Source organism: Brachionichthys hirsutus, chromosome 17 (genome assembly GCF_040956055.1).
Source record: "Brachionichthys hirsutus isolate HB-005 chromosome 17, CSIRO-AGI_Bhir_v1, whole genome shotgun sequence".
Taxonomy (NCBI): Eukaryota; Metazoa; Chordata; class Actinopteri; order Lophiiformes; family Brachionichthyidae; genus Brachionichthys; species Brachionichthys hirsutus.
In genome coordinates this window covers 8,898,327-8,907,930 of record NC_090913.1, presented here as the reverse complement: position 1 = coordinate 8,907,930, position 9,604 = coordinate 8,898,327, and positions in this window count along the sequence as shown.

Below are 9,604 nucleotides of genomic sequence, written 5' to 3'. Positions count from 1 at the left end.
CAGAAAGGATCTACTACTCTCGCCATTATCTGTGCAGGCTGCCGCACGCAGACTGTTAAGGATAAATTGGCAACAGCATCTCTGACAGTGCCCCATGTTTGACAGCAGACCCTGATCTTTGGCGTGGTGCCTCTGCTGACCCCTGCTGGTGAGGCATGACAACTGAGAATGCTAAATATGTGTGTGCTGAGCTAGTTATAGCTATAGGTATTAAGCTTTAATTTCTTATAGTGCAAAATGAAAGGTTAAGGTGCATGAAAGCCCCCCCCCCCCCCCCCCCCCCCCACACACAGTGATACAATCTCTGTCTGTCTCAAGGAACAAGCCTTAGAGGCACCCACTCCATGTGCAGACAGCTGGCACTTGGCATTTGTGACTGTTACTCACATGACATTACAGCAGCCTTAAATGTCTCCACACAGTCGACACAACATCCCGATTCACCGTCCTCCTGCAGGTGGCCTCCGATTTTGCTCCCACCTGCCTACCAAATGCCTCGGCAGCAAACACCCCACAGTCCGCTTTTGTCTCTGCCAAAGTCTGTTCGGCAATTGCAAGACAGCAGTATAAGAATTAGTGTCTTTGAAATTATCTGTGGGTTTAAATCTTGTGGAAGAACAGCGCCTGAAATGTTGGAGAAAGTAATAGACCATATTTATGTCTTACAAGTAAAAAAAAAAAAAGGCGGTACTGCAGTACCTATGTCTAAACACAGGAGGCAGCAGCATTTAGCATGTGGAAAAATAGAAGAAGAGTTTAGTCTTGATTAGGGGTTCAGATTGTTATGTGACCCCTTTTTGCAGATGCTTCGATGTAACTTTTCATCGAACTGTAGTCAGAATGAATATTAGTTTGTTCAAGAACGCTAAGACTTTAAGTAGGTCACTAAATGGTTTAAAGTGTTTGTCAGCAAATGTGACTCATGCTGAGCACGACATACTAACCAGAACTCAAACCCAGTTAAAGACATTTTGCCGGTTTTTAGGCCAGTGGGTGGGATGGTTTTCAACCCCATCATCAAATCACCAAAGGAGGATCCATCTGTATGAGAACCGGTGGCCGCCACCTCCTCTTCCAAAGACTTGTATCGTTTATTTCAAGGGTTAGTAAAGCCAGCCTGGCTGCTTGTCGAGCTCCAACACCTTACTTAGACTCTTGTGTTGTTACACATCTGTGAAAATCATGTTTGTGTGCCACACCCATAACTAAGAAACTCTGACGTGTGATTATTATCTCAAAACAATAATTATCTTTTCTCTTGGCAGACATTCGCATCTAGCGCACACACCAACTTTGTGCGCTCGCTCAATCCTGTTGCTCAACTTGCTTGTCAGGCCGCTGCATGACCAGCCTGTTGAGCTGCCTGCAGCGCCTGGTTCAGAAACAGTCACACAACGCTGCACGGCGGCAGCTGCTTCCTCCTTGCTTATCTTCGCGTTGGCAGCTGGAGACGGTCCATCGAGATAACGCAGACACGGAATCAACCCCTTCACCTGCTTCGGGCTCGGCGTGGGGTGATGAGCGCCACGGCGCAGCCGCCGCCCCGAGGCCTGTTGTCTATCACCACCCAAGCTTCCATTCCTCTGAACTCCTGGGCCATGAAACGCTTCAACCTGCCAGGAAATAAAATATCTAAACCGATAAGGAAGTCAAAGCTATGATTTTCTTTTTTTTTACCCTGCTAAACAGTTTGCCAGATTACGCTCGGCCCAATGCAATCCAGGATTCCCCGTGACAAAGAGACGGTCTGCCGTTGAGGTAATTAAGGTGATGTTTTGCAGCAGCGTAGCTGTGCTTGTGACTCAAAGGACGGCGCCGAACAGCTGCGGCGTGACACGCGGGGGGGCCCCCCCTCCCCCGCAGCCCGCCACTGATTGTGGCAAGTCCTTGGCTGTGACCTTGCCCTCCCCCCATCCCACGCTGTTGTGAGCTGGAGATGGTTGACGATCAATTTCAGCTGCGCGCGTGCTGCAGAGGAAGGCAACATATGGTTAGACATGATTTAAGCACAGACACAAGTGCTCCCTGGTATGCCCCCCCCCCCCCCCCCCCTTGCACAAACACACGCAAACAAGCGCTTACATAAATTATCATGTTTCCTGCTGCTGCTTATGTCTCCGGTGAATGGGAATGTTGGTTTTCTAAAAAAAAAAAAGGGAAAGGATGCAGCATGCAGTCTGAGGAATACATGTTTCTTTTTTTTTTTTTGCATTTAGGCTGTAGGTTGCTTGGTTGGTTGGTTGGTTGGTTGACTGTTTTGTCAGTAACTCAGAAAACCCTGCCAACCTTCTAACCCAGCAACCAGAGGCCACCGTGTGTTCCAAATTACCCGTAGAGGCTCATGTGTGACTGAAACAGTCTCTGGATGCTGCAATCAGTCATCTTCCTCCTTCAACTGACGTGCAAGACGAGGAGTAAAATGAAACTTTCAACTGCATCTAAAGGTAACACGAAGCATTAGCAGCGAGAGTTTAGTCTTTGTCTCGCTTGTCCAGTGCGTCCTTGTTGTTGTTCTTCAGAGTAGGTGTCGGGGAATCTTGTGCTAACAAGACTGCAGCTCATTTAGTCTCCTTTTAAAATGAGGAACAATTACTGCTACTGTTAAACCTGTTTTGCCGTGCATAATAAGGGCAACGAACGATTTCAACACAGAGTTGAGAAATTGTTATGTGATAATCAGGACGGAGCACACTTGTTGCAAAAAGGTAATGTTGCCAGTTTTTTTGTGTGAAACTGGCAACTGGCAAACTGGTTTGAAGGGTTGAAGTTTACTGACAAATGATGCTTTACGGCCCAGTGGACCAATCACAGGTCTCCGATCAGGACCTGTGTGACTCCGTTGTGTCTACGTCTGTCTCTTTCAGCATGCATGTTTCTGAGGAGAGCATTAAAATGCTCACATACGTGATGCAACGTTTTATGAAAGAGTTTCCTAATGTAGCCTCTTGAATTTGAATTTTCAATTGTGCTCGTAATATCTTAACCCTGGGAATGTATAAATTGGGGGGGGGGGGGGGGGGGAATTGTAAGCAATTATTGTAATATTGGATTACATCGAAAAATCCAATCATTTCAAAAAACGCTGGCGCAAGACAAGAACAGCTCCTCACTCATCTTTGACGCTGAGCATCATATCATTCTGCCGCCTGCTCTTTTTGCAGAGTTTTATGGCCTGTGGTTTATTCTTTCATCCATCCATTCCACTCCTCTATCTGCAGCCATCAATCTCTCCTCCATCCAACACATCATTAAGCACGAAAAAACTGTTGCAACCTCTGTTTCTTAGGCACAAGCTGTGCAGGAAGGGCGCTAGAACCCAGCAGGTGTGTCGGGCGGGGGTGGGGGAGCAGTTTACAGCAAGCAGCAAGCAGGGGGAGGATGTCCGGATCAGCGTGCCGTGCGCCAACGTTTGACCTTCAATCCTGCAGTGGCACAGGTTGGTGATGACTCACAGATTATCGAGCGGAGGATGCTTGTAGAGCCGAGATGCTTTGTAGCTCTCTGATGTTGTGATAAAGGCTTCCTCCTGGGCGAGCTACATCCTCCCTGCACTGGGGTCAAGCAATCTGCAGGATTTAAGATTGGTTTTATTCTGGTCAAGGTTGCCCCGTAACCGATCGGTGAAATCCTGTAATGGGAAATTTTCACTCCAGATGTTGCTTACCTGATTAACCAGGTGTTGGATTGGATTTAAGCATTTATATACAATTTCTTATACAGACTCGGAAGCTTTTTAATTGATGCTGAGATGAAGGTTAACCTTTTGCTGAGATTCAGCTTCACTTGTACTGCAGATGTCTTTTTGCAGGGTCATGTCAAAATGCATCCCTTTCCGGCACGAAGAAGGATTTTTGGAAAACAGAAAACAAAAGAAAAACACAAACATGGCAGTAATGAGCTGAAAGCTTGCTTTTAAAAAGCGCTTCACCCTAATTATATTTCTATTCAGGGAGATATGGCCCGAAATAATTTTATGTGCTAATCCAATGAGCTTGGCCATCCCCACGGCAACACACTGGTCTCATTAGGCTTTCTAGTCATTAAAGTCGGGTAAAAGGAAAAGCACCAAATGCGGTCGTTAAATACATCATCAAAGAGATATGTCTCTTTATGCAAGGGAAACGTCGCTTAGTGTTAACGTGTGTTTCTATTATTTTTTTTATTCAGCTGCTGACTCATAATAAATTTTCCATTTCTAAGGAGAAAATGCAAAATTTTTGCAGCAACTAATAATCCAATTTGCGCAGACGGGAGGTGTTTAGTTTAAATCCTTTCAGATAATCTTGCGCTTTTATTTACATCTCTTGTGCTGACATACGTGAATATAATAATTGACTTTTACCTGGATTCACATCTCGATTTTAATTCGTGTATGTATTAATTTACCACATCCACTGGAACACAGTGCAGTGTGTGTGTTTTTTTTTTTTCATTGTTCCAATAAAGACATGTCTGTGCAGATACACGCACGACTCATTAATTATTCAATCGTTCTACTTCCCTAACACCTGTTGTTCCGGAAAAAACGGGAAGGTGAGCTGTTTTTGTCTGCAGTTGTGATACGCATCTCCTACATACATCGAACGTCCACTAGAGGGCGATGTGTCCAACGCGTTCGCTCCAATGTCACGGGTTTCAGAAGGGCAACAAACCACACAAAGAGAAACGACGGTCGCGTTTTACACCGTGAAGCGGCAGGAAATCTGATCATTACCTCCACGTGAACTCGTTTTATTTCTATTTTTTTTTTCAATCGGCGACGAGGCGTCGGGTAAAATTTTTTATTTGTCATTGTTCTTAGAACTTTATTGTGCCTTTAAAAAAATATTTTATTCAACAGTGTTCACCTTTTAATGTCATTTTGTCACATTTTTTATTATTATTATATATTTTTTACTGTTGTTGATAAAGAAAATAATAATTCCATGTATTTGCATTGAGAGGAAGTCGCCTTCCTCATGCAGAATCCTCTCCCCTCTCTCTCTCTCTGCGTGCCCATCATCGCTTCTCCCTCCTGCTATCTACCCCCCCCCCCCCCCCCCCCCCCCCCCCCCCCCCGCCTGTGGGATCATGGGAATTGTGCAAGTAGCGTGGCGTTCCACGCTCTGCCCGGGGCGCTCCAGGAGGAGGCGTGCAGTAATGACCTGCTCCTCAGCTCCCTCGCCATCATCGCCCTCACAATTAATTCCCGCCTCGCGTTCCTCTGTGGCGGCGGCGGTGGGGGCGATGAGAGCGTGGGCTCCCCTCATTAGAGCTCCTTGTAATGTGTCTGGCAGCAGTTCCCATCCTGCCACTTCTGCCCTTCCACCGCTGCTATACCGTGTTTTTCAGAGATGCCCCCCCCCACCCCCCTTTCTTTTGCTTTCCTGCCTCCCAGAGAGACTGACACTGAGTGTAAAAGTGCACCTGTGTCTGTGTTTTCATCTGTCAGGACTTCGGGAGACGCACGAATGCACCTTTCAAATGCATGGCATGAAAGGGAATAGTGTGTCCGGGGTATTTCTCTCAACAATCACAATTCACGGAAGCGTCCAAAGCAGCGTGGTTTTGTATTGGATTCGGAAAGAGGCGACCGCAATTCGAACCGCCTTCTGACACCAGTCTCAGAATAAACGCTGAACTTTTAAACTGAGCCCAAAAGGATTTTTCACTTCACCGCTTTAGATAAAATGCAACACGCACTTTTAAAATCATGCTCCAAATAATTACGGAATGCATGGCACACGTTTTAACCTCATGGCAATAACCTGCAGAGCAGAAGACTAAATTGGCGCCCATCATATTTTAGGCCATCCATTTTCTACCGCTCTTCTTCTGTGCAAGTCACGGGAGTTGCTGGCGCCTATATCCTTTTCTCCGGTCCTATAACCGGAGAAAACCCACGTGTGGAAAACATACAAAATTCTGCACAGATAGGAGCCTGGTACCTTCTTGCTGTGAGGCGACAGTGCTAACCACTACGCCATCGAAAAAATTATAAAGAAAAAAGTAATTTGGCTACAATCGCTGTATTCTAATAATATGGAGCAAATATGCATAATAAGGGGATAAGTGACGGTTCCCCACATCTAGTGGGGTATATGAGTGGATAGTTGGTATATGAGCTCCTTTCTGAGGCGTCCAGCCAGTAACTTTATTGTTCTTGTCCACCCCTCTGTTCTCATCGTGTCTATACGGCACAGCAGGCTGCTGATGTCAGCAAAAAAACACAGAAAAAAATCCCTTTGCACGACCCACTCAACCTGAAGCATGAGGCAGATGCATTTAGTTAGCAAACAGACGACCATTTACCGGATAAAGAACCAGATATTTTCCTCAGGACACCAAAAATGAATCCAAGAAATGGCCACTTTCATTTAGATGGACTTCAATGTAATATAAAAGATTTACATTACAAGAATTTTTGCTTTTCTATAGTGCAGGAGACGGATTCGTCTGCCTTTGTGGGCTTGGCCTCAAAGCAAAAAGCCGTGTCTTAGAGGTTGAGTCAACAGCCAATAAAGGTTCGACAGCTCTTTGAGAATAACGACTTGGATTTCTTTTACCTGATATTAATGGAATGATCAATGTGTCTGACTTTTTGCCCGCCCACTTCCTTTTCCATATACATTTTATCGCCTCAGTCTTTGCTGTTCATCGCTATGAACTCCAACCTTTTTGTTTCTTTACATTTCAATGTTCATATTGCTGATCAAACTCATCACGCTCAACCGGTTCTATCATTTACACCTGATAATTTCATGCAATCTGTATTTGAGTATGACGTGCGGCTAAAGGGAGAATGCATCTTAATGCACGGCGTGAATTATCATCGTGACCATCGGCAGCCCGGCCCCGGAATAGTAAGAGTCTACGCAGCAGCATCGATTTTCACCACCTGGCGCCGTACGTGCTGATAAGTCTCTGCCTGATTGCTTTGCATATCAAATTCTGATGTGCTCTGATAATGTGGGCCACACTGTGATAAAGAGAGCACTTATTAATGCCAGGCTTGTGATTAGATGCCATTACGCAGATAAACTGACCAGATACAGATCGCATGTGGTGTAAATTGGGCCTTGGAGCGACTGGCTGTGAGTTTTGGGTGGCAGATATTGACATGAAATTGCACAAGCGATGAAACAAAGCTCGGGCGCGTGCACGGCGTGGCTACGGGCCGCTTAAAACTGAGTCACATCCTGAATGTGACTCACGGACTTAATGCGGTGCCTCCGAGATGTTTGTGTTTACTGCAAGATGTTTGCCCACCCGCTTTCACAGATAAGCGTGGCAACGGTGTTTGCACATATTAGCACAAAAACAGAGGCGTCTCCGAACCGAAGACTGACACAGAAGCTCAATCAATTCGCAGTAAGTAAATTTAGGTTTCGTTTTATGGAATAATTTTCGTTAACTGTGCAGTTGCCTCACTGATGGATGAAAATGATTGATGAACATCCAAGAAAAACGGTTTCAAATTGGATTAGGAGGAAAGAAGAGTTCCTCAACCTTGGGGTAACCGAATTAAAGTGTCTTGAGGAGTTTGTGATTATTTGCATATAATTTGAGCAATTAGCAGATGTGAAATATATATAATTTTTTCCAGTTAATTTAATGTTCAAACATCAAGTCTAATTCCAGAGATGAAAAACTTTCAAACGGATCTGAGCCCATTAAAGGGTGACAAGCCTTCCATGAGGGCTCGTGACCTTTCGGATGGGTTCCAGTAAGGACCAGTAAGGACTGATGAAAGCTCGAAATAGTTTATCTTCAAGTCGTGCTAATGCCAAATCTGCCAATCTCCAATTACTCGAAACACCTTCCAACAGAGAAGAATCATTTATGCAGCATTGTCAAAAAAGACTCAGCGATTGGGAGGGAGTGATGCATTGTTTGTTCTAGCTTCACTCGTGTTGGATTCTGGATGCAGGTCTTTTTACGAGCAGAAAATGGGATATGATGGCATTCCATATACTTCAGAAACAGAACAGAACTGCTTCTTCCGCTATTGAGTATCGGCATCCGCAGCAGGTGCGTTATTTCCAGGCTGCCTCCCGCATGCTTGAGATTCCCAGCTTGAAGAAAACACACCAACAATTGCCTTTTGTGGAACGCGCTCTCTGGGATGGAGGGATTAATCCCAGGAGAGATCGCACGCCTTACAGGTTGTTGGTGTATTCGGAATTATACCATGCATCTCCAGTGTCATTTCTTCTATCTGAAGGAAGCTTTAAAAGCCACGGAATATGAACGAACTTTCATTTCTGGAGCCTACAGGCAGGGGCGCTACGTCCCACCCAGAGGCTTTGTGAGAACGCTGGTGTGTTGCTGTCATCTGCCCCACCCATGTGCCAGGAGTCGGCCTTCCTGCAGCAAAAGTTACTAATTGAATAATTAAGGGTCTGTGCTCTCCAATTAGCAGGCTGCTGCGAAGGAATGAGGGATCGCTCGACTGTATCCGGAGAAAGCGGCATAAACCAGGTCGATGAGCGTCAAATCCCGGGTAAAGGATAACGTGTGCGTGTGTGTGTGTGTGTGTGTGTGTGTGTGTGTGTGGGGGGGGGGGGGAACCATGCATCACGGCCTGCAGGAGGAAATGAGGCAGGTTTCTAAGTAAATGCTGCCAAGGTTGTTGCTGCGCTGTGGCGCATCACTGCCAAACTCATCTCACATGCAGGGTTTATTTTCCCAAGTTGCTCCCTCCTCCTCTTTCGCTCTCTTTCTCTCTCTCTTTCTATCCATCACTCTGTTGCTCTCTCTCTCTCTGAGTCTCTCCTCAATTTCTGACTGAGTCTTCCTCTCCGTGCTTTAAAGGCCTCAGAGGTATGACGTTTACCTCAACCGTCTGTGGGAGCCCATCAAAAGCACCTCTCGGAGGCGCGGTTGTGTGCCTCCCATTTCCTGGTCAGAATTTTTTTTATTTTATTTTTTTATTCCTCCTAATTCTTCTGAGAAACATCTTTGGCTCGTTTTTGTGTCTTCACTTTGCAGAGACGTCCAAATGCTCCGACAGGGAAAGTATGCTCTGTAGAAATATCTTATGATATAGAGCTTAGTGTTTGTCTTCTTTTCTTGTAAAATGTGGCGTTAATTTTCTCGTTGCAGGGAGAGAAATGCAGACGAGATGTACCCGGTTGAGCCGTTGCTGCCTTTCCTCCTGACAGATGTGAGCACAGTGTTCAGATCAAATTGAGATAGATGAATCAATAGATTCCCGCCATCATCCCTCAAACACCCACATCTCCTGACTTCGCTCCCCTGTGATTCTATTTCCATCGACTAAATGCAGGCTATGCTTAAATCTGGAGGGGGGGGGTCACGGTTATTTTTCCTCTGAGTTCGGTCGAAAGCCCCGGGATGAGGCATAGACTCACGGGGGGGGGGGGGGGGGGGGGCACCGGAGCATGCAGACAGGAACAAAGGCCTCCCACCGCTAGAGACTCACATGGCTCTGCAGACGGAGGTTAGGACCACCTAGGTAGATTTCCCCTGGGGGCTATTATCACCCAGAAGATAAAATGATTCTCACACAGAGGAGCTTCCTCTCACACAGCTGCACATGGTCTGATACTGGAGAAAGCAACGCCATGCCCCCCCCCCCCCCCCCCCCCCCCCCCCCCTCTCT